This window comes from Canis lupus, chromosome 18 (genome assembly GCF_011100685.1).
Source record: "Canis lupus familiaris isolate Mischka breed German Shepherd chromosome 18, alternate assembly UU_Cfam_GSD_1.0, whole genome shotgun sequence".
NCBI lineage: Eukaryota > Metazoa > Chordata > Mammalia > Carnivora > Canidae > Canis > Canis lupus.
This window is the reverse complement of record NC_049239.1, coordinates 19,062,813-19,089,231: the sequence shown is the minus strand read 5'-3', so window position 1 is coordinate 19,089,231 and position 26,419 is coordinate 19,062,813. Positions and strand designations below refer to the sequence as shown.

The 26,419-nt window shown below is 35.1% G+C and overlaps 1 protein-coding gene and 1 long non-coding RNA gene across 11 annotated transcripts in view; one reads left to right on the top strand and one right to left on the bottom strand.

Annotated features, from left to right (window-relative positions):
* LOC111097303 overlaps positions 1–22,901 on the bottom strand; it is a 37,394-nt gene extending 14,493 nt beyond the window's left edge. For 2 of the 3 annotated variants that reach the window (XR_005373220.1, XR_005373219.1), the window contains exons 1-3: positions 22,185–22,901; positions 19,145–19,286; positions 1,552–1,816 (exon numbers count right to left, since the gene is read on the bottom strand). This is a non-coding gene — a long non-coding RNA (uncharacterized LOC111097303). Of the gene's footprint in view, positions 1–1,551; positions 1,817–8,792; positions 9,082–19,144; positions 19,287–22,184 lie in introns of those variants that run through there. The other variant, XR_005373221.1, reaches the window with a different exon arrangement.
* The window catches only part of MAGI2 (membrane associated guanylate kinase, WW and PDZ domain containing 2), a 1,330,046-nt gene that overhangs the window by 492,754 nt on the left and 810,873 nt on the right, over positions 1–26,419 (top strand). The gene's annotated exons all lie outside the window — the stretch shown is intronic.

Sequence of the window (26,419 nt, the reverse complement as noted above, 5' to 3'; positions counted from 1 at the left end):
GATGATTGAAAAATCCTTCAAATGCCAAATACTCATATAATTCAGTATGTTTACTCCTAATTCATTATACATAAGTATTTCAGGAGGGTTATAAAGTTACTTCATTTCATTTGATTCAAATGAAATAATTTGTTTAATTTGAACACCTTTTTTCAACAAAACTATTAACCTTTAACTCGGTAATACAGAGATTTCCATATTGCTGTTTCTGTTAATGAAACCAAGTGAATAGAGTTGACCATATTCCTTCAACCTTTGGAATATGAAGACATTTAGCACAAATAGTGCTTTGAGTTGAACAGCAGGCCCTTGGAGCCTTTGCCTTCATCTTTCATCTAAATTGCCTGCATACATTTCCTAGAACTGATAAACTGTCAAGTGAATCATGAGATGTGGGCCTTGGGGTTAATTTATAGCACTGCTGTCTTCTGCACTGAGTACAGACACTTTTCTTTTTTTAAGAGTCTGTATAAATGTTTTGTAAAACAACTTCTGTTAATACGTGTCCTATTTTGAGTCCTTCAATATTACAAGTTTGAAATCTTAAAAAGTTTGGTTGAGAGAAAAAAATCTTGGAAAATTGGAGGGAACATAGGATGTTTTCTATTCACATAAGATCTCTATTTCAAAATTTGGGAGATTTGTCACTTGAGTTAAAATTACTAAATAGTAGGGTAAATAGTGAAAGATAAATTGACTTAAATAGTAATACAGAGATTAAGTCTAATGTGTCACCTCTTTCTAGCATATTTTCTTTCTATTCTCATTTTGGACATTTGAGTTCAGAATATTTTCTAAAATATGCCAGTGGATTTATTTATTTATTTATTTATTATTTATTTATTATTTATTTTCTTAGTTTACATGTTGATATCCTAATCATCTTTCATCAGATTGTTTTTTTAAATCTTAAATTTAATTTGATTTTATGGAGATTTTGAGAAAATTTGCATTTGTGTGATGACTTGTGAATGAAATGAGTTTCTTGAGTTGTGCTCCCATCAGTCATCTTTATAAATGTAGACATAGGTTTTAATAAAAGGTATGTGAATATCAAGATTGATTATTTTTTCCCTTAGGAAATGCTATTTCTTAATCCCAGGCTCATTTTTTTTCCTGTTTTAAGGACGAAAGTTTGTTTTTTTTTTTTTTAATTGTCTAGCTATTCTTTTTTTCTTCCTATTATTTGGTTGGAAATTTGATTGAAAACTAAAGGCAGTGTGTTTCAATCATGATTTTATATATCATTTTTTTGCATTTATTGGCCATGTAACCTTGTAAAATCATTAAACTTCCTTGAGACTCCATTATCTATGAAGTGATGGTGATAATAAGATACTACCTATGAGAAGTGATGTGAAATTCTAAAGTGCTCTATAACTGTCACTTACATTTTTGTGAGTAAGTTCAATTGATAAAACATAACTATATTTCAAAGAGGAAATAAGAAACCAAGCCAGGGATAGGAGGTGGAGGAAGAAGAATGTTTATCTGAACAAAGACCCATACAGGACCAATTGATAAGTTTGTTCATGGAATATGGCCACTTACTGTGATACAGCCATTCACAAAGTATTTTTCCACCAAATGAATTAAAGATGTGAAACAGAGAAAATATTTTTGTATGTCAATGGATCTAAAACTTTATCATGTAGAATCACCAGAAAGTCTTGTTAGAACATCAACTGCTGGGCCTCACTGCCAGAACTTCTGATTCAGTATGTCATAACGGGGCTGAGAAATTCCATTTCTAGAAAATTCTCTGGTGACTTGAAGCTACATCCAGCAACCACATTTTGAGAGTAACTGATGTAGACTGTAAATTAGAGGAACATCAGAAAATTCCAGTTGGTCAATAGTGTAAAAACTTGGCTAGCATTTACTCTGCTGAAAGGCGACTTCATTTTGGATTAGATGACAGGATGGCGATTACTGATTGGGTCCTTAAAATACCAGAGTCACCATGTAATTTGCCATTAGAAACATATAATTTAGAGTTCAAAGGGAATTTAGAGTTAATCTTCATCATTTTCCAAATGAGAAAATGGATGCCAAGAGGAGATAAGTGACAAATAATTACTGAAAAAAATATATAATTATAAAAGTCACACGGAAAGTTCCAGATAAAAGAGGCTAGAATCATCAGCCCAGTATATTCTACTCTTGATGCAGTCTGCAGACAATATATTCCTCTTACCAAGCAGGCAAAGAAATAGAGGAAACGTGAACTAGATTGGTTTACTCTTACCTAGGTATTTGTAGGGAAATGTACATAGCACATTGTGAGGATTTCTCATGACTGAGTCAGTCAATCACATTGGCTCCAAGAAATTAAGATGCTCATTACATCCATGGATTTTTCTTTCCAATTATGCAGTTAATAAAGACTCATTATAGTTGTCAAGAATCAATTAATTTCTCATTAATGCAGCCCAGGTCAAAGAAGAAAAAGAATACAAAGTCTATTTAGATTGTTCTGGATTTCCACTTAACAGTATTTAAAATATTTGTCCCCCTAACTGGAGCCTCACCTGCCTAATTGCATAGTTTCAGTTGTTTCTCATTAGTATGTAAATTAACTTGTTCATATTCTAAGGTGGAGTAAAATACATCTGCAGGGGATGTACAAGGGTATGATGCAGAATTGCTTTGGGCAGTTTGTTGATGCAAATGCATGGACTGCTGCTCCTTTATATTCACATCTCAGGAGAAGCTGTCTTAGGAGATTTCAGGCAATTGTATTTTTGCTGTTCTACAGCGGTGGATTGGTTTGTTACCCTTAAACAGAATCAATCAACTGGAGTCAAATCATTTGGTAGGGGATCAGCAAGCACAGTCTGTCCTTCAGCCATGATGCCAAAGAGCTGAAATATGTTTTGGTAAAGGTTTTATGTGCTGAGCTGAGAACTAGCTTTTCTTCTAGAGCAAGTAGTGATTTATACCCGGCAGATGGTGAAGAATGCTGATTTAATTTAGTTTTACTCGACAACTAGAAGGAAGGTAGCTGGTTTAAAAAAAGTATATATGTTATGGTAAATTTAAATTTTGAAGTATGTGTATATTTGTATACATAGAAAAGTGTAAATATATTTCATACAAAATACACACATGCGCACATGCACACACACACGCACGTGCACACACATACACCAGATTCCCTGCATTTAGGGATGCCTGGATACCCTCTGAGCTGACTGTTACAAATGAGTACTGGTTCTAACACTGGTCCGTTCTCTTCGCAAAATGACCATGGTGTCCCACTAAAAGTTCATATGAGATAAATGGCTTGAGGCATTGTCATGCCTAACCTCAGTATAGTATCTAATATAAAGCCTCCAGACGGTGTAAGACCCTTTAGAGCTTTGAATTAGCCATCCTGACCATCCTGCCCACTGGCCAGTGAGTTTACCCACTTTAGAGAGCAACATTCCAATAGGAATAGAATTCATATTGATTTCTTCATTTTAGACAGATTTTCTTATTCAAGATTCTGAGTCTCTGATTAAGTGCAACCAAAGAACACATTCTAGACCTGTAATATATGCCCAACCAGAACAACGAAGATTATGTTTTTAGAATCCAAGAAAGAAGCTCTGAATCTGCTGTAAGAATATGCATACCATACCAGATATGTAAAATTCCCATTAAGCCTCTCTGGGACTCCACTACCCTGATCAGTATGTATTCCCAGTATAGTCTTTATGTCATCACTCTGCATTACTGCTGCCATGGGTCCTGTGCCCCACCCCCACCCCCATGCAGAACTCAGTGGGAGCCAGAATAACTTATCAGGAACCAATAACTGGGTATTTCTAGCAAAATGAGCACCAGTAGGGCTTCCCAGAGGCTAGGCTTTTTAAAACCCTACTGCTTTATTATAAGCACATCTGGCAGGCAGTGAAGGGCCCCTTTATACATCTCAGCAAACATAACCCAAATGTCGACAATAATTCTTCTTGAATTTACAGGAATATACACCTCAAAGATGAACTTTATAAAGAGTTTTTGCTCCTTGAAGAAGATATGCTTTTTATTAAAATCTTGATATTATTTTAGAAATGCATAAGCACTGTGATTGAAATTAATTCATAAGATTATCTTAATTTAACTTTTGTTTTTGCTAGTAAGTAAAGTCACTTGGATACTGAGGCATGAAATAATTGCATATGGCTCCCAGGCAGGTCTTCTTTATCTACCAATGAAACTGTCTTAAGTAAACCACTAATATTATTTTCAATAAATGTGAATCCACAGCCAAGAAACTGGGAGAACTGAAGAACATATTAGGGGTATAAAGTCAACTATACATACTTCAAAAAGGACTTACAACTTACTGGAGTGAACCCAGTTTTATAATTTATGGGGCTCAGTACAAAATGAAAATGCAAGACTCCTTATTCAAAAATTAATAAGAAATTCAAGACACCAGCAGCAAACCATAAAACCAAGCATGAGGCCCTTCTGAGTGTTAGGGGCCCTTTGTGGCTATACAAGTCATGCACACCTATGAAACTGGCCCTAAATGAGACAAAAAGGACTATGTATCGAACATTTCTATGTAGTAAATATAACGTGCTAAGATCTTTACTTCAAATGATCTCATTTAATCCTCACAATGACTTTGTAGGGTGGATACTATTATTTACAGTTTAATGGGGGAAAAGGCTCAAAGAGGTAAGAAAATAGGTCATATATCTAGTGGGATTTAATCTCAGATGAGGGGATGACTAGGTGGCTCAGCGGTTGAGCACCTGCCTCTGGCTCAGGTTGTGATCCCGGAGTTCTGGGATCAAGTCCCGCATCAGGCTCCCCAGGGAGAGCCTGCTTCTCCCTCTGCCTGTGTCTCTCCCTCTCTCTCTGTGTCTCTCCTGAATAAATAAATAAAATATTTAAAATAATAATAATAATAATCTCAGATGAGACTCTAATCAAGTCCTTATTCAGAGGATGTAAGATATATATATATACATATAAAACTGTAATGCAACTTATGGAATATTAAATGCTAAGTGAGTGTTATACTCAGTAATTCCTTTATTTTTTAAAATATTGTATTTATTTATTTTAGAGTGAGACAAGAGAGAAAAAGAGCAGGGAGGGGAGAGGCAGAGGGAGAGGGGGAGAGAGAGAATCTGGAGCAGACACCTCGATGAGGATAGAGTCCAATATGGGGATCAATCCTGCAACCCTGAGATCGTGACCTGAGTCAAAATCAAGACTCAGACACTTAACTGATTTAGCCACCCTAGAGCCCTTATTCAATAAGTGCTTTAATCAACGAATTGTTTTTAGTCAAGTCAGCTCATAAAAACTATGATGTTGCATAATCTCTAAAAAATCCAGTTATTGTGGTATAAAATTAAGTCAATCAGTAAATCAGTGGTAGAGATGGGGGAAGTTACTAATACTTTCGAGTTGACATTTATTGAACATTTTTTATTAGTTGAAAAAAACTAATAATTTAAAAGTTTTTTTTTGTTTTATTTTCCCAGTTTCTGATAGCTCAGCCAATCATCCTCTTAGACTATGCTTGAAAAGGATGATGTGGGATTAAAATAAACCTGATTAATAGCAGTGTCCTTGACTGCAAGCTTCAACCCTTGCCCCTCAGGAGGTCCCTCAACTGCTATTAAATTCTTCTCTTCTCCAATAACTAAGGTTCAGTTTGCTAGGATGAAGCAACATCATTGATGCCTTCAGGACAAAACCACCTCCAAATATTGTGTTTCTTTTCTGATTTGCTTTGTGAGTACACAGTGGCTTATACACATAAGAAAATTTATTCCCCAAATACTTTACTTGGATGCACTCAAATCATGTCAATTGTAAACTTCTACTTAGTAAGCATTTCATTATCCTACTTGTCAAACATCTAACAGGTGAGAACTGTATTTGATTAGAATACATCAGACAGCAAAATTCTCACCATTTTATATTATCCTGGAATAATAAAGAAGCCAGAACATTATTCCCATGAATTTAGAGAATCTTAAAATAAGTCAGTGCATGAAAAGTAGGTATTCTAAGTTAATGTTTATATCACTCCCTTAAAAAAAAAAAGTTTGATGAGATTCATATGTAGGCCTTGATCATTTTGTAGTGCCAGAAAATAAGGAAGTGTTCCCCCCCCCAAAAAAAAAACAATGATGAGGATATGTCAAACTGACATAGGAACCAACTTGAAAAGGTCCCAATAAGCGGGAACAATTTGAACACCACAATAGAAATGTGGTATTAAAGTATAACCCAAAGTATAAATATCCATGAATCCATATTGATATAAGTAAATGGGTGGGTAAATAATAAATGAGGATGAAGAGGCAAATCTCCATACAGAGGAAAATCAAATAATTTATATAGATCCTCTACCATCAAGGGGAGGGAGAATAATTTCACACCACTTTAGTACGGGCACATGTAGCAACTTCCTCTAAAAAACATAACATGGAAAAGAGAGTAACTTTCCAGTAGAGAAAACTGACAGTTGTTTCCTTGGCTAAATGATTAAGGTTAACATCATCAGTGATAACTCCTAGAATTACATGTAATTGATATCAAGTGATACCTTTTTCTATGAACCATCCTCCTGAAACTCATGACTCCAGTCTAAGTGAGAGAAAAACATCAGATTTGAATGAGGAGTATACCACAAAATACCCAACCAGTACTCCTCAAAACTGTCAAAGTCATAAAAAAACAAGGGAAGTCTAAGAAACTGTCATAGTTTAGAGGACCCTAGGGGGACATGAAGACTGAATGTAATGTGGAATCCTGAAGCAGAATAAGAACATTAGAGATAAACTGAGGAAATCTGGATGAAGTGTGAACTTTCGTTATAAAATAATGTTAATAATCATATTCAACCTCATTTATCACAAACATGCTCTTGGTAACATATGAAGATAAAGTAAGATCTAATCCAAGATCACAAGTTGTGTATATTTGTATGAAGTTTTGTTTCGTTTTAATTTTCAATTGTCTTTTTTATACTAGCGTTTTAACTTGCTGAAAAGATCATGTCTATTCTGTAACATATCCCACCTTTTGAAGTTGTTTTATCATTTGTGGTTTGGCTTTCCTGTTCCTATAACCTTAATTAAATTTCAATTAACTGTCAACATGAAAAAGAGAGAGAGAGGTAAATTGCTATTGGGTGGCCTTTCCTTTGGAATTACAAAATCTGTCTATCAGATCAACTCAGGACTTTTTTTTATTTTATTTTATTTTTTTAGGACTTTAGATCTTTATACATAATGTGAACTATTGCTATGTGGACAAAGTAGTGATAGTGTTAGGATGCTGGCCCAGCTACAGTGGTACAGTCAGTCAATGTACTAACTGTAACTAATGCCAAATATAGATATTTTGAATGTTTCTTCCTTGGATGGAGAGATGATCAATATCATTGAGCAAAAGTGTTATGCTTTGTAAAAAATGTTTTAAAAAATCAGATTAAAATATGCCAAAGGATCTAAATAGGCATCTTTCCAAACCAGACATGCAGGTGGCCAGTAGGTACATGAAAAGATGCTCAGTATCACTAATGTCATGTAAGAAACGGTACTCATCAAAAACAAAACAAAACAAAACAAAACAAAACAAAAAAACAAAATGGTGCTCATCATAGAAATGTGTTGCTCAGAAAGAAGTCACCTAGTAGGAATGTCTGAATGCTACATTTTGTTAATGATGCATATGAAAAACTCCTCAGTTCCCTAAATTGTCTTAACTAATGAATATGAAGCCTCTTCATATGTAGACCTAACTGGTTTCCAATTACATTGCTTTACAGGTAAGGCCATATTCTCATTGGCTAGGCCATATATGTATAGGGAGCCCCCAACTTGTAATGGACTAGTATTACAAAGACTTAATTGTAACTTGATGGTTTACATCTCAAAATACCTTTTTTCACAGAATCCATTTTATGAATGGTAGATAAATTTAAAGTCAAGTCCAGCAAATTACATTTTAATTGTACTTATTATCATTATTTTATAAGATAGTTTTATTATACAAAATTGGGAAAATACAAAAAAGTAAAAATAATAAAAATCTGCTTATCTTAATCCAGTTTCCCCCTTATTTATATGAATATTTTTACAAGTTAAACTCATTCCATATGTTTTTTATAACTTGCTTCATTTGTCTGACATTTAAAAAAATATTACTATTGTATTTTTGGAGAGTTTGTTGTCATTGAATTTTTTATAACAAAATGATAACATATGGGGATCCCTGGGTGGCGCAGTGGTTTAGCGCCTGCCTTTGGCCCAGGGCGCGATCCTGGAGACCCGGGATCGAATCCCACGTCGGGCTTCCGGTGCATGGAGCCTGCTTCTCCCTCTGCCTGTGTCTCTGCCTCTCTCTCTCTCACTGTGTGCCTATCATAAAAAAAATAAAAATAAAAATAAAAATAAAAATAAATGATAACATATGTAATAATATTACACAAAAAGGCCCTAATGAGTGTCTTATAACAAAGAGCACTAGATCACTGATGCTCCCAAGCCCTCATCCCCAGAAATAGCCTGTTGACATTTTTGCTCTTTTCCCAAGTATTTATCTGTATATTTATAAGCATTATACCTGTACTGCAATTTCTTTTTAAATTGTTTTGAATTAAAAAGAATCAAAAATAGATTCACATGGTTCAAAATTCAAGCACCATATTGCTAGATGACAGAAGTATTCTTTCTACCACTGCCCCTTATATATATTATCCAGCAGTCTCATAAGAAATCATAAATGGAAGGTAAACTTTTCAAAATTTAAAATAGTCTTACATTTGACTGAATCTGGCTAGGCATAGAATCCGAGGTTGAAAATAATTTTTCTTGAAAACTGTGGAGGCATCATTCCATTATCTTTAAGCTTTCAGTATATGTAAGTTCGTTGCTGTTTTTCTTCTATACATTTGTGTAAGATTTGTTTCCTACTTGGAAACTTTTAGGATCTTTTCTTTACCCTTGGTGATTTAAAAATCTCATGAAGATATATTTTGCTTGCATCTCCATATCTATTCATTTAGGTGGGGAACCAGCCATTAACATCTAGAATCTTCTATCTTTCAGATAAGAACTATATGGGGTGGAGAGAGAGAGAGAGAGAGAGAGAGAGAGAGAGAGAATTTTATTTATTTATTTATTTATTTATTTATTTATTTATTTATTTATTTATTTATTTATAGAAAGCCAATTAGTCAGATATTGGGCCTCTTCTGTTGATTTTCTATTTAATTAAATTAATTAATTAAATCTTCTGTTGTCTAATTCTTTGTCTTTTTTTTTCTTATCCAGAGAAATTTGCTCAATCTTATCCTCCAACTCCTGTCTGAATATTTTATGTCCACCGTCATATTTTTAATATCCAAGTACTCTTTTTTCCTTTGTTCCTTTTTTAAATAGTATACAGTTCTTGCTCAGTGATGCATTATAATTCGTTCTCTCTCTTTAGTCATGAACTACTTTCTATTTAAACACTTTCTTCTATTCTGCATTGTAAGACACCACAAACGACTAGAAACATTGCTTGAGAAAGCCTTGGACTTCACTGAAGAGCACAGCTGGATTTATCAATAGAGTTAGGCTGAGTTGGAAACCTTGATCTTACACTTACTGTGTGACTTTGAGTATGTTACCTATCCTCTCTGTCCCTCAACTTCCTCATTTATAAAATACAAATAGAATTGTGACAACTAATACTTTTGTATGAGTTTCAGATGAGTCAAAGCACTTAGCAGAGCGCATGGTAAATAATACATCCAGTTTTAACTATTTTACTATTTCTCAGTTTGTTTCTGACTATTTTTAAGGCTTACTATCCATGTTTAATTATACTATTTCTCATATTTTTAATATATTATATATTTGTATTCAAAATTTGCTTTCCATTGTTGTTCTCTACCTCACTCATTGAAATGCCTACAATATATAATCTCTTTGTAACGCTTCTCATGCAGATTGAAATTCTGCTGCTGAATTTTAGTTATTCTGTAGTTTTTGTTGTATCAATACATCATCTTCTCAGACCACTTCCTTTCAATTTGACCACTCTCTTATTATTCATACCATGCTTTTCTTTTTCCCCATGGAAGTCATGCTTAAATTTATTTAAAGCCCAACGCATATGTTTTCAAAAATCTATTTCTGTAGGCTATAGTAGATCCTTCTCAAAAATGCTGCTTACTCCACATCTTATGGGAAATTTCTTCTCTTATGCAGCAGGCTCTTGTTGCCTCCTCCCTTCACCCAACCTCTTGTTTTTCCTCCCAGATCCCAACAAGGATTAGAATAGGTCATGTAGGTAGATGCACTTTGATTCCCTTTTCGTACACCTGATTGTATGTTGAGTGTTCTCCACTTATCTTTAGCTAGAGAGCTAGTTGGTGTAAATTTATAGTAACTCTTTAATCAACCATATGTCAGATGACAAGGACATAATTTGACCTCATTTCTGCAAATGTCCAACATCTTAAAGCAGTAACATAGTATAATTTCAGAATTCACAGCAGCCTCAATAAGCAGATAAGTACAAGGACAGTAACGGGTTGACCCAGAAAGAAGTCTGGGACCCACAAGCTATTATGGGGCTAAAATAAGCAGGAAAATAAATACAGAAAATCAACTAATGGTCTTCTTGATTTTGCATAAGAGAAGAAATAAAGTTTCCCTGCTTACCTATAAGTATAGGACCATATCTCTGGATTTGCTAGGACAGGCTGAATTATGCCCATATAATTAGTATACCTATTCACTCTGAAAATATCTCTGTTAGATGTCAAGTTATATAGTCTGCTCCCCTATCCAGGTTTTCTGCACACTCCATTAAGCTGCTGAATATCTGAGGAGATAACGTGATAATGTATCTAACAATGTTCCAGTTAAAGATAGATGAAGATGTTTCTAAAGTAGTCAGTGTGTAGTACAATTGCATATAACAAAGTACCCTATTTTCTTGGAGTCTATAATAATGTTCTGTACTAAGGAATTCTGGATTCCAGTCAAATTACCAGTTCACTTATTTCCTTAGTCAAAATTAGCTTGTAAGCACCAGTATTCCTGATTATACTCTTTCTCTTCCATGAAACAAAATTTTCAGAACAGTAAAGTAGGAATATGTCAGATTATATGTTTTCTAGAAAATAGCTAAATAGTCTGTCGCCTTTCTCACTCTTGATCCTCACTAGTGGATATTGCTATTTTGTGAAGCTTTGTGATCTTTGTGAAGTTATTACCATAATTTGTCCTGAATATAATAGTTTTTGTTAGAGGAAAGCTTGAATTTCTCTGCGGTTTAGTCTACCCTCTGTAGTATGAAAGATTTGAAATACAGTTGGACAAATTGCCTTCTAAAAATTTTTAAAATATTCAATTCTTTGTCCCTACACTGATGTCACTTCTGTATTCCCAGCTGTAACCTCATAGTCTTGGACATTTCTTCATATCTCCTATCAATTAGAACACTTTCCTTTGAACAAGATACCTTCCTGTTGCTGTATTCCGTTCAATCATATCCCTCTAAGTCTCAGTGAAACCTTGCATTAAATTTCTCTTCTTCTGTAATATTTCAAGACCCTTTATTTGTTATCCATTCTTTTGCATTACTTTATAAGCATATAACACTACAAATAATACTGATTCCTTCTTGAACAACCATCAGCAACCGCCCCTTTCTGTTTGTATCGGTCAACATTTTACAATTTGAATTTCAATTCTGACTATATGCTTTTTGCCAGATTTGTTAGGGTCTCATTGACTGAGGGTCTTGACAAAACCTTGTTTATCTTACATTGTTGCTTATTAGGAGTCCTTAATTTTGGCATCGTGAGCCGAATAGAGGAAATGTCCTCTTTTTCTACTCTATAGAACTGATTTTTTTAAATCCTACATCATATCTCTTTTTTTTTTTTTCCAAAATGATATACTGCAACTTAAGAAGATTAAAACAGGGATGCCTGGGTGGCTCAGCAGTCGAGCGCCTGTCTTTGACTCAGGGAAAGTCCCACATCGGGCTCCCTGCATGGAGTCTGCTTTTCCCTCTGCCTATGTCTCTGCCTCTCTCTCTGTATCGCTCATGAATAAATAAATAAAATCTTTTTTAAAAAGATTAAAACAAAACTCTGCCCTCAAGACTTTGAGTTTCCTACCAAGGATTTTTAATACACTAGAGACAGATTCCAGAATTTATACTCAAGTAAGTTGTGTAATGAAAGCATCCTGACTCTCTTAACTGCATTGGCCCTGATTAATAGCAGGATTTAAACCAAGATTTTTATTGATTAAAAGAAATATTTGAAATTTGAGCACTGATTTTATGTCCTTGGAACACCTAAGATTCAAAAAGTCTCCTTCAAAACGTGGAGGAGGTAAATTTGCTCACGTTTTTCCTTAGCTTTTTGCATCTCACTGCTCTCTCTCTCTCTCTCTCTCTCTCTCTCTCTCTCTTCTTTTCAATGAAATTTAAACTTACATTAAAATTTGAGAAGTACTAAGGGAAAAAATGAACCATAAGTGTCTATCTTCAAAGGACAAAAGGCAATGAAAGTTAAGGAAATAAGATGTGTTTAGTATCCTATTTTATGACAACCAAAAATTATATGAGCAAAATGAAAATGAAATAAGGTATTTTCATGAAAATTGGTTAAAATTTTACATGTGAATTCCAACCTGTTATTAAAATTTTCTGAGCCAGACAGAAAATTCAATGCAGACAAGGAACAGCACTCAATGACAGTGACATTTCCTGACAGAGCAATTCTTTGCATATCAGCAAGGCTAATTCTATTCAATCTGACAGCACCGGTTTAACCCATTCACCAGAGGAATGGGTTCTTATAAGACCAATGATCTAAGCACTCATTTGGATGCCAATCTAGTTTGGCAATATATATTTAAAATGCACAATTAATTTTCAATTCCTAGTGTATGAATGATTAACATAATATTTCATCAATGCTCTAAAATGGTGTGTGTGTGTGTGTGTGTGTGAAATTATGAGGTATCTTCATTTGGGAGCCATGTATAAAACTACATTAAACAATTCAGATATTCTCTTGGGCACCTTAAAAAAATGTTATAAGGGTAATAAGCCTTTTCTTTGAGAGAGAGAGAGAGGGTGGGGGAAGAAGAGAATCACAAGCAGGCTCCACACCCAGGGCAGAGCCTGATGTGGGGCTCGATCCCACAACTGTGAGATCATGACCTAAGCAGAAACCAAGAAACAGATATTTAACCAACTGAGCCACCCAGGCACCCCAGGGTAATAAACCTTTTATCTAGAAGGCGGTATTTTACTAATCTTGTCCAAAGCATATACTATCAAAAGCTGGTAAGGTTTAGTTAGCAGTATCACATCCATAAGACAATTCCAACTGGAAATTATTCAGGCAAAAATACATTGTGTAATTAAAAACTATCAGGAACGTATATTCAACATGATTATACCAAAAGCTTAACATTTACCCTTTATAGCTCTTCATCAAATCAAACACTAGTCTTCTCTGCACCTAATTTCCTACATAAATGCTCACATCTTCTAAGGATCAAAAATCCAATTCAGTGTTTGTGAAAAGTAGGAGTACTCCAAATTCTGCTCTGCCTTAGAAAGTGGGAAAAATTAAAACAGAGCACAAAGGATACATTTTTCTTTAAAGATAAAAGTGGGCAAACAGAAACACTTAACCCTGAGCATTTCCTTAAGGGTGTTCTTAGTGAAATGCTTTACATAAAATGACTCTTCAACCTCTATCTGCTCAGAAAATGACCTGCAGTATAGCCAGTGGATCCCATATTCATTTTTGATCCAAGTCCACAGCTTAGGCAGGCATCTAGCAAGAGTGTTTTATAGAATTTGGGGGACAGAGATGACTTCCCTCCATGGCATCCCAAGTGTCCCATTTGTTCTGCTTCTTTTTATACCTATTATCATGGACAACAAAAATCCTATGGGAACAGGTAAATAGGAAGCACTGCTATCATATTCTGAGTTAGTGATAATTAATTAAATTTTCTATAACCACTTCTATACAAGTTTATTTGGATCCATATAAAGATCTCTTGTGGGCAGCCTGGGTGACTCAGTGGTTTGGCGCTGCCTTTGGCTCAGGGCGTGGTCCTGGAGTCCCAGGATCGAGTTCCACATCAGGCTCCCTGCATGGAGCCTGCTTCTCCCTCTACCCGTGTCTCTGCTTCTCTCTCTCTGTGTCTCTCATGAACAAATAGATGAAATCTTTAAAAAAAAATCTCTTGTCTGTTTTGGAGGTTTTGTTTTTGGTTTTGTTTTTAATTGAAATATAGTTGACACACAGTGTTACATTAGTTTCAGGTGTGCAGCGTGGTGATTTGATAAGTCTGTATGTTAGCTATGCTCGCCACAAGCATAGCTACCATCTGTCACCGTATACAACACTACTACATTACCATTGACTGTATTCCCTGTGCTGTACCTTTCATTGCTATGACTTACTCATTCCATAACTGGAAGCCTGTATCTCCCACTCCCCTTCACCCATTTTGTCCATCTCCACCTCCTCCTGTCCGGCAACCATCAGTTTGTTCCCTGTATGTATAGGCCTGTTTCTGCTGTTTGTTCTTTTGTTTTATAGATTCCACATATAAGTGAAATTGTATGGCATCTGTCTTTCTCTGACTTATTTCACTTAGCATAATACCCTCTAGGTTCATCCATGTTATTACAATTTTAATATCTCTTGTCTAATGTTTGATTGGGTTAAGAGTTCAAATACCTCAGATTTCAAGAACTTTATAGTAGGTTTGTTTCTTCTAGCATTGTTAAACTGACCAAGAAAGTTAATAGTGATTTAAATTGAAGTCTCATCCAATTTTTGCCTTTCTGTCTTTTATTTTAACATGTTAAGTTAGCTCTTAATCTAGGCACCTTTTCGTAAAGTATTGTTAACCTTTTGTGGAAACTTTGTGACATAAAGAGGATAGTGTGGGTGATATCTTAGCAAAATAGTCCTATTAGTCCCAGACAGTAATGGGTCATAGCAAAACTGACACCTGAATTAAGCGATTATGTAAACACTGAGTATTATTAATTCCCTTAATACGTTTTTAGATCAGCCTCAGTTAAGAGCATCACATGAACTCTGTGCCTGAGATAGCATGATTTATTCCTGGTAAGGACAGAAGACTCATGAATGGAATGAGAAGATAAAGATATTTTGCCCTGTTGCTATGGAGATGACACAGTGGAGGCTCCTCATTCATAAATATAGGTCACCCAATACAAGAAGGAACTGAGAAAACTTTCCTGGACTAACTTCACTAGTCCTTCAGGCATAGTAAAAGTTAAGTACTGTTAGGAAATCCATAACCAAAACCACCTTGGACACTTAGAAAATTTTTGCCAAACTAGTAGCTACAAATATGAGTAGAGAAATTAAAACCAGCTTAAATAATTACTTAGTATAAATAGTAATGATAAATACAGCAAAAGAGAAATCAGAGTAGAATCCTAGAGACCTATGCTATGGAGATGACACAGTGGGGGTTCCTCATTCATAAATATATGTCTGTCCTTTTCTGTTCTTTTATATGTGAATTTTTGTTTTATGTGCATCTGTTTTATTTTAATTTGTATGGCATATTAATAAATGAGCCAATAAAGAAGAGAACTTACTGTTAGCTCAATATTTCTGTTGATAATAGTTAACAGTATCCATACATTCTAAGAATAAACACAGGTCATTTTTGCAATAAAATGACAAATTATGCTTCAATATTAGGTGAATGTGGGGTGAGTGAGTGGTATTGAAGAGCAATACTTCATAATTACTGAGACGAGTTTGTAGTAGTAGCCACAATTCCATTCATTTATGTGACATTTTGTGGTTTTCAAAGATTACTTTCCCATATATTTTTTATTTTATCCTTAAAACAAACTTGTGAAGATAGCATGGCAATTATCATTACTTTTTTTTTTTGAATATCAAACAATAAATGTAGCCAGAGATCCTGCAATGATATGGCTGGTGACTAGTAGGTCGAGGATTAGAAGCCAGATGCTTGAATATTAATCTACTGTGCACCAAGTATTCTGAAAAACAGTATATGGTAGTTGTGTCTATCTGTGTGTGTGGTGATAGGAGGGAAATCATATATAAATATTGAAATATAAATATACAATGATGGGTGAATGCAGAAGAGGTTCTCAAATCTATAAGAATCTTCAAGGCAGGAGTACCTGGGTGACTCAGTCTGTTAAGCATCTAACTTTTGGTTTTGGCTCAGGTTGTGATCTCAGTGTAGTGAGATTGAGCCCCAGGTCAGGCTCTGAACTCAACAGGGAGTCTGCTTGAGATTCTTTCCCTCTGCCCCTCCCCGTTCAGGTCCTCTCTCTCTCTCTCTCAAATAAGTAAATAAATGTTTAAGAAACAAACAAAAAAGAAAGAAAGAAAGAAAGAAAGAAAGAAAGAAAGAAAGAAAGAAAGAAAGAAAGAAAAAGAATGTTCAAGGAAAAAAGCCCAGAATAAGCATTAGGTACAATTCTAAAGGAAAGATCTTTCCAGCTAGGTTTTGGGGAAAATCATCAACCACAATAAAAGAATCAAAGATCCAAATTAATATATACCAAAGAGAAGATGCATTCTTCAACTGCAAAGATGGTATGGTCTGTAGACCCGGACAAGAGAGGCCTCTCTGCACTGAGCCAGGATTCCATGTGACCCCATAGACAGAAGCCATGCCCTCTCTTCTACTCACGCTCCAAAATTTCTAAAATGGTCCCAAGCAATTGAGGACTTGTTCAGCCCTCTTCCCTGGGTTCAGTTTCCCTGGAATGACTGCTTGCAGTGGGAGAAAGTGTGGACAGATCTCTCATGTATGGATTGAGGTGTTTAGTGCCAGCTGTCTGGTGTAGAGAGATCTGAACGTGGGAAGAAGGCATACAACTCTGAGAGGTCTGGCAATTCTAAATTGCTAAATTGGTTTAAATTGCAAATTGGTTTTTCAGGATAATGTTTTAAAGGTGTATTTGTGAAGGTAGCAGGAATAGTATAGTACTTTAACAATGTGTCAGCTCTGTTTTACACCTAGGTGCTGAGTCATGTGTGGTATTTTAGACCTTCAACTGTAATCTTGCATCAGGGTCTGAAAAGATTAGGGGCACACTCACTCCAAAAGAATCATCTTTAAATAAAAATTATGTAATGAACAAGATTGAATGAAACTTGAAGCAATAGATAGATAGATGGATGTCTCCTTTATAATCTCTCCTTAATGTTCAAAATAAATTCAAGTCTCCAAGTCCAAATACTCAGGTATTTCAACCTAAGTTGTTATTGCTTTAATAAATATTTATTTTTTATAAATCATATGAACGAAGAGATATCAGGAGAGTGAAGCTAGGCAAATAGGTTTGTGATTTCGAATAAGTTTCAATTTTTTGAAATTATTTATTTCAAAATATAAAAAAACTTTAAGTTTATGTCAAAAACACTAGACAGTTTCTGATCTCTGTAGATATTCTTGATTAAACTCTTGAACAGATTCTTTAGAACACTTAGAAAATAAAACAGTAACCAATAATGGTTAGCTAGTATCCTCAGAACAAAAATTATGAGAAATGAAATTAATTTTCCTTTGTCTCAGAGCTTGCTAGAATGGTTCATTTAACATAAATTCAGCAAGGTGGTTAGGATAGTTTTCATAATCTTCCATCATAGATAAATGAAAAAAAAATTATACAGGGTAATAGTAAAGATAAGAGGATTTGTATCTGCTTGAACAACCCAATTAGTAAGTTCATTATTAATGGGTCATTGAATTCAGAGACTTCATCTGATCTACATTTTTCCTGACAGCATTTAAAGAAACATAGACTGCATACCAAGTTTATGGTTGACCCCAAACTAGAAATAATTAGCCAGTCAGTTATATGATTGAAGTCCAGTAAGACCATAATAATGAACTGAAATTACACTCGTGGAATTGAGCTCTGCAACAAGGTGACTGAATGAATGTATCTGAGGTCAGAGACCTAGTTTAAAATTAGTGCTACTTGTGTGCAATTCAATTTTGTCTTTGGACTTTGCCAAATAAACATTATGTTCAGCTAGTATATACTAGCATTCAGTGTATTTTCAGTCCTGATTCATTTAGGGATTTTTGTTTTTCTAAAGAAGGGAGAAGGGTTGCACACGAGTTCCTGAGGTGGAGGTGATAAAATCAAGGGCAGAAAAGCCTCTCTTCTCTAATTGGCTTGTAAGAGCACTTGACTCTCCCCCAGAAAAAATGGGGAGGGAGCAGCTCTATTCAATGAATAGAGCTATATTTTCTTCCTGATTATAAAACTGATATAAGCTAATTAGAAACAATATTCCAAACAATGAAATTAAGTATAAAGTAAAAAAAAAAAAAAAAAAAAAAAAAAGAAAGAAAGAAAGAAAGAAATTCCTGAAATCTCTTCATCCAGAGATACCTACTGATAATGTTTAATGATTAACATTCTGGTCATCTCCTGAGTTTGTTATGAATGTGACCATTTTGTGCCTGCTGTTCAGGCCATTTGTGAGCAAAGCCTTGTGAAACACTGGACAGGACCACTTTCATTTTGGGTCCAGGATACCCAAGTTTACAAAGTACATAAAACACAATGGCACATTTCAGCTGAGTCTGCAGAGTTGTTGCAGCAGGAAACAGCATTTTCCTGGAGGGCAGCAGCGTCAGAGGAATGCTTCACTCAAATGGTGCGGGAAGCAACCTGCAAACCTGCACTGAACCAGGGAGAGGGTAGGTTTGTACCAGGTACTATGGGAGACACTGCTTGGAGTGTGGCTTTTTGTTGGGGCTAAAGTCTTGTGGGTCTTTACTGAGGAAGCAGTGTTCGGATATTGAATACTAATATTAATATTGTTTGTATCCAGAGGCTAAGTGAAGCCTGGATTTTATATATATATATATATATATAAAATCCTAATATATATATATATATATATATATATATATATATATATATATATATACTAGTAAGAACTTGCTTTGGCCTTAAACTCTGATGGGCAATGATTTCCTAGGTAAACCAAGCTAGACCATGTGTGAAGTGCATAAGCTCCTTTTCTTATGCTAAAGACTGACTCTAGCAAAAGGGGTCATGCTAACTTCTTTCCTCCTTCACCCACCTTGGTGCCCACTGTCCTTCTGAAGGAAAAGGACAGTTCTGAAGGGGACAGGAAGAGAGGAAACAGGAGGAAAGTGTATCCTGAAGAGCAGTAGGTTACCAGGTGCCTCTCTTACCATAGCAGCCATCTGAAGGACAAGTTCCTAGAGAGAAAAGCCAACCAGAAAGAGGGAATCAACAGCAGAGTTTACATTGAGGTCTCCAGCCCCTTGTACTAGAGTTCACCAGGCCACCTGGTTTAACCTGCCTTGGTGAGGTGGAAGGGCATAGAAATAGAAGCCCAAACCTTATTAGGCTTCCTTGCTGGGTAACCATTGTAGTTAACAATGCAGATCATCTGTGTCATCTTCACACTATTCGTTTATTTTCATTTTTTTAAAAATGCCATTATAATTCATGCATTAAGTAAATGCTGTATACTGACTTCCACAATTTGGAGGATTATTACTCAAGTTTTCTGATGGGATTTTGGAGCCAGAGTTTTAAGTGACTTGCCCAGTCACACAGTGGTGAGGGCCAGAACTGGAATATGAACTCAGGCAGACAGACTCCACAGAGTGGGAGGCTCACTGAGTGTCTTCTCTCCTCCCACCCTCCCAACATTTTTACCAAAGCTCCACTTAAATGCACTACTTGCAATAATAGGGCATTTGTACTTGCTGTACCTAAATTGACTCCTTAGAGAGGGTAGAATAAAATGACTTTGTATTTCTATTTAAACTCTCAAGAACTTCAGATTTTAAGTAAATACACCAAGAGAAAATGATTGTATTTACAATTCAATCATTCTCAGAGAATACTATAATCACATTGACTTACTAACTTCGTGTACTTATATATGTGTGTGTGTGTATACATGTATATGTGTAGGTGTGCACATATATATTCTAAAGTAGTATTTTTTTTCAATTTGGAAGCAAAAACCTAACTTTACATTATATATAGAATATGTATATATTAACTTTTAAGGCTAAATCCAATTATGTATAATATATAGTATATATGTGTGTGTGCACGCCATATATATATATTTGGCATATATGCATTTACATAGACAGATAGATAGATAGATAGATAGATAGATAGATAATCTTAGAATATTATTTTACCGGAGGATTGGATTTTAACCAAATGTACAGTCAAATGAAGACACAAAATAACTTTTATGGCATGTGTACACATAAAATCTTTAAAATCTTTAAAATCCTGAAGTTTGAAAATAATTTATATAATTTAATCTATTCAGTAAACTCTATTTTCAGACTAATTCATTTCTTCAAGTCCACCAACATTTTCCAAAGTTTAAAAATGTTCTCTGATGTGGGATGCCTGAGTGGCTCAGGGGTTAAGCATCTGTCTTCGGCTCAGCAAGTCCCACATCAGGCTCCTTGCAAGAAGCCTGCTTCTCCCTCTGCCTATGTCTCTGCCTCTCTCTCTGTAAGTCTCTCATGAATAAATAAATAAAATCTTTAAAAAAATGTTCACTGATGCCGGGGTAGCTGGCATCTTATCTTTGCTTTGAAAATATAGTTGATCATTCAAAAGAGTATCTTCCACAATTATAGAAATAAATAGAAACCAAAGTAAAACTTAGAAGAGATGTTTTCTCACCATTCTCTCCTGCTTTGAGTGTTTAATGGAATCTGGAGGTCCCATAAATCTGGCCATTGACAAAGGGTAGAAGGGGTAGAAAGGTAGAAATGGGTACAAGTTTTTCTTTATCTGAGCCCTGATGTTATTTCTCATGTAAAATGCCCGAACAGATGGGAGAATGACCCATTCTCCCTATGTGTTATGGATATTGATTGTTTTCTTTTAAAAAATGGAAGGTTACTACTCCTGCTGAGTCCACAGTACAAATTCTGCTGAGAAGTGAAATTCATTTTCAGTTGCTCAGAATTGGAAACAAAATTCTTGCCAAGGTGTTTTTTAGGCCTTTAGAAGTAAAATCAAGGTGTAGTTCAAACTGAACCAGATGTGTGGATCTTTACAGATTACATGAGCATTATCAATGGTTTATCCAAGGAATGTGGTGACTGGTCATTTCCTATATTCAATTTAAAAGTTTTCATTTTGAAGGTTAGAATATAAGGATCACAGTTTTAAAAGAAAATGGTATTGGGGTAATTGGGTGGTTAAGTAACTGACTCTTGATTTTGGCTCAGGTCAAGGTCCTGAGATCAAGCCCCATCTTGGGTTCCAGGGCTCTAGGCTGGGCATGAAACCTACTTAGGATTCTCTCCCTCTGTGCCCCCCCCCTTAAAAAAGAAAGAAAGAAAGAAAGAAAGAAAGAAAGAAAGAAAGAAAGAAAGAAAGAAAGAAAGAAAGAAAGAAAGAAAATTGTATTTTTCTGGTAAATTAGTATTACTCTTGCAAATATATTTTTTAAAGATTTTATTTATTTATTCATGAGAGACATAGAGAGAGAGCGAGGCAGAGACATAGGCAGAGGGAGAAGCAGGCTTCGTGCAAGGAGCCTGATGTGGGACTTGATCCTGGATCCTGGGATCATGCCCTGAGCTGAAGGCAGATGCTCAACGCTCAGGCGCCCAGTTGACCCTAATCTTGCAAATATTGATAATAAAATGAAGCTCTTCATCTTTTGTTTACCAAAGAATATACTTCATGAAAGTCAGAAGCATGAAATAGTATCCCTTTATGGTTAACTTTTGCTTTCTTTGCATATGTTAATAGTAAGGAGAATAAGAGGAATAATGGTATTTGAGGGTAGTTAAACACTTAATTTTCATAAGTAATTTAATTCGCTTCATGCAACAGATTTTTCTGCTAGACATAACTTATTTGAGTCATTTGTTTTAATCCCATGATAATGAATTATGCATTGGTGACAAACTGAAGTTGTAAAAGACCATGTGTATAACTCTCCCTAGAAAAATGAGTTGCTCCAGACTCCACTCCCTGACCACTGCAAACTATTACATTCTCCCCTTAGCAACCAGTATCCCATTCTTCTACTTCACCCAGGCCAGAAATGACTGAGGCAAGATTTGGACTAGTTCGCCTTTCAAAAAAATACTCACCTCTCTGCCTATGAAAAGAAGAACCTGACCCAGCCTTTTAAAATTGTGGCAAATTTGTAAATAAAAGTACAGTCAATTCTGTTAAAAATCTACTACAAAAGGATGTGGAAGATGTTGGAGTAGAAGAAACTCGTTTTAACTTAGAATTTACTATTTATTTATTCTTAAGTCTATGCACTATCCCACTTTTTGCTCTAAAGCTATCCTGTGTTAGAAATATCTCAATTGCCTGTTTCATATACAAGCAATCCTAGATAGAGAAATTAAATAATTTGCTCAAGGCAAACAGCTGTTCAACCCCAGGGCAATTTGATTCCTAACGCTGTGCTCTTTCTGAACTTCTATGCAGTCTAATTTACTATGAAGATGGTTCGTGGTCCTTTTAAATAATCAGGATCAACAATGATGCTCAGAGCCATAGATTTGCTTCTGAATTTAACAAGTATAAGTGTATACTTCTCCTGAGTATAAACATCAATCCTAACCATTAAGAATTAGAGTCGGTTCCTCCTACGAAAACAAAGTCCACTTTTGGTAGTGATACTGGTTCAAATGTCTAGATGTGTTTCTCATTTTATTCATAATTAGCCTGGTTTTCTAACCTGTGTATTAAAGATGAAGTTAGTTAAATCATAGGGAAAAAAATACGATGGGCCTATGTAACTGGCTAAATTATTCTCCTTTTAGTTCTCCAAAGACCAGATTCCCTTCCATGCCTCCCAGGGGACAACAATGGGGATGTTGTCACTGCTTAGCAACATGGGAGAGTGCATTATTACACTGGGTAGAGTCAGTATGAAAGAATGTTTTCATTTCATACCTAATGTTCATGCCATGTACAGTTTTGTTGCTATTATTTGTTTTGTTTTTCGAACACAGTTTTTTAATCCAATGTTTCTCAAAGTATGATCCACAGACTACCAGAATCAGAATACTACTGTCTTAATTAATATAGCATTGCTATTACTATACATAAAAGAATTAAAATGGTCTACTTAAGACAGGTAGTGATATTTAAGATTTCTTTCATTAAAATGTGTTAATTTTCATTTGGAAATATGTCCTCCCATTAAATTTGCAGATGATTTTTTAAATAAGCCATTCCATTAATATTTTGTCTCTCCAAAACACTTCTTTTTTTTTAATTTTCTTTCTCATATCCTTCCTGCTCTTCTCTCTCTCCCTTCCACCTTCCCCTTCTTCCTTCTTTCCTTCCTTTTTGCCTCTCTTCCTCGTTCCATCCTTTCTCCCTTCTGTTCCTTAAGAGCTCCTATCAATTCTGTCCATGACGTCACATTATACATTACATAGAAATGATCATGAGCATACTAACTAGAATGTATGTGCTTTTTTAAATTTAATTAAGATTTTTAATTCTCAATTAATTTAAGCAGTGGTTTTGTGCTAGTTCATTCATTCAATAAGTAGTAAATCTGCCTTATTCCAATGTCTATGAAATAATATGATCTATTGAGTTCTATAAGACCTATGGTCAACAATATGAGAATCCAAAGTAAAAACTAATGCATCTGGTCTGCCAGGATTAAGAAAGGCTTTACTAAGGAATTTATGAGTGAATCAGTTATGATGGCTATTTTAAACTCAACATTCAATATTTCCTACTTTTATGAAATATAAAAAGGTTACCTTGCAATAAATCTAAAGAATGTTTGGATACATTTATTTATGATTTTTCTTAACTTCACACATTTCATATACACAAAGTCCTAAATAATCTCTCCTTACCTGTTGTAAAACAGGATTCACCTTTGGTCATAACTGTCATTTGTCTTTTGAAATACATAGTTAATGTCTTAATATTTATTATATATAGACTTTAGAAACTGACCTACCACTTTTAAAGAAATAAGTTTAAAAGTATATTAAATATATAATCTAAAATTTGATTTAAACTTTAAAATTTTGTTGTATTTCTTCTTCTGGTGTATAGATGGTTTCCATGGAGCAAATTTAGGAAGCTTTTTAAATGGAATGATATTATTAGATTTTATCAACAAATTTATTTTTTCCTTTCATTAACTTCATCTAACAGTTTAATCTCCAGAAAATACTGTGGATGAATTTCCAATGATGCATCCCAGCTGTTGAATATATTTCTATCTTGTTTTTGATAAAAACTCTAATATGGAGAGAGATAGAGATCATTGTATCACAGGTAGATTTTTTGGTTCGTTTACTAGTATACTTGCTTATCTTGCCTGAAATAGTTCCATCAGCCATGATCCCATGGATGACTCTAAAATTTGATATATTTATACTCATGCTATGATATTCTTGTTTTCAGTCCTAGCCTACAATGTCAGATGCCAAAGTTAGACTGAGTCCTCCACTGTGGCTACTGTTTACAGCCAAGGTGGGGTGACTAGAAGTCAGCAATGATCCACACAGGTCCGCCTGCACTGATTCTGTACAGTTCTGGATACTGTGCTAAGGAGTTTCAAGCTTAATATTATATATAGTTCAAGGCAAAAGAAATGAATAAAAAGCTCATAAAGCTTTCTATGTAGAAGCTTCTGAACTACAGGAGCAATAAGATTGTGCTTGTGGGGAACAACATAACCTTTCCTTTATCAGTGCAATAAAATGATCTGGACCTACATAGGAGGAAAAATCCTGTAGCAGTCACCTTTCCTTCCCCTACTGTTTCCAAGGAAGAGAAGGCTTATATTACTCTCCTGATCTAATATCCTGATCCTGCTGAATTCTTGACCCCAACTCTGTATCTTTGCATCTAAAATGATTGTCCTTGGGGCGCCTTGGTGGCTCAGTTGGTTAAGTATCCAACTCTTGGTTTCAGTTCAGATCATGACCTCAGTGTCATTGGATAGGGGTGGGCATCAGGCTCTATGCGCAACAGGGAGTCTGCCTGAGGATGCTGTCCCTTTGCTCCTTCCGCATCCCTCGTCTCTGTCTCTCTCTCTCTCTCTCTCTCTCTCAAATAAGTAAATACATCTTTAAAAATGAAAAAAAAAAAAAAAGGTGACTGTCCTTTCCTTTGTGTTGCTGTGCTCCTCACTGGAAACTACTCAAATTCCAAGCCATTAATGTGCGTCTGACATTTACTGAAGGCTTTGAAAACTGAGCAGATCATTTGAACAGCAACTTGGAATTGAATATTATACACCACTATTCTATAAAAATCAATCAGTCTTGCCTCCAGAAGAATTTTCTCTTGGCCCTATCTCTCCATTTTCTTGGGACTGGCTTTCAACCCAAGTCAATGTTGCTATCTTTTCAAGTTGCCATCCTCCAACACTGAATGCCTCTAATTTCTTAAGCAGAGCCATTGAACTCTTTACCCATTATCCCTTCCCCAAATTACAGCTAAGTGCTCTTTACGCATCCAATATTGCATTAAAAGGCTTGGGTAAGCAAAGCCCATCCATTTAGAGTCTCCAATCTCTAGGAGAACAAATTGAACAAATTTACTACATATATAGGGAAATGTAATATTTGCTAGAGATGGTTTTGCAGATTAGTTTGTAAAGGATGGGCTCTTCAATAAGTAGCAATTAGACAAGTGACTATATGTATGGAAAAAAAATAAAATCTCTTCTTTAGAGCACATGCAAGCATCAATTCATGGTGAATCAAATTCTTAAAAGAGAAAGATTAATATTTTACATTCTTAGGAGACTGCATAGAAGATTATTTCTGTGACCTTGGTGTCTGGAAACAATTCACAAGTAAGACGTAGAAAAAGTATCCTATTTGAGGCCTCTTGTTCATTAAAAAGAAAAAAGAAAGAAAGAAGCCATTCTTATGAAGCTAGAGAAGGTATTTGTCACACACATAGTTGACAAGATTGGTACCCATGATAATGCAAAAAACTCCTAACCCTATCTGAATGTAGGTGAAAAAAATGAATAGGCATTTCACTGAATGAAAACACAACTGGGGAAAAAAAAAAAAAAAAACACAACTGGGCAATTAAACTATGAAAAGATGTTCAACCTCATAAGTGATAAGAGGAATGTAAATTAAGACTCCAATAATATAAACACTTTACCTTAATTACATTGACAATATTAAAAAGGCGGCAATATAAAGTATCTGTAAAGATGTAAGACTATTAGAATTCATACACTACTGGGTAAGAGTGTATATTGGCACAGACAATTTGGAAACTATTTTTTTTTTATGTTCGTGTAAAATGCACAGATAACAGGTCATGGGGAAATTTGCACATCTGTACCGTAGGCATGCATGTGCAT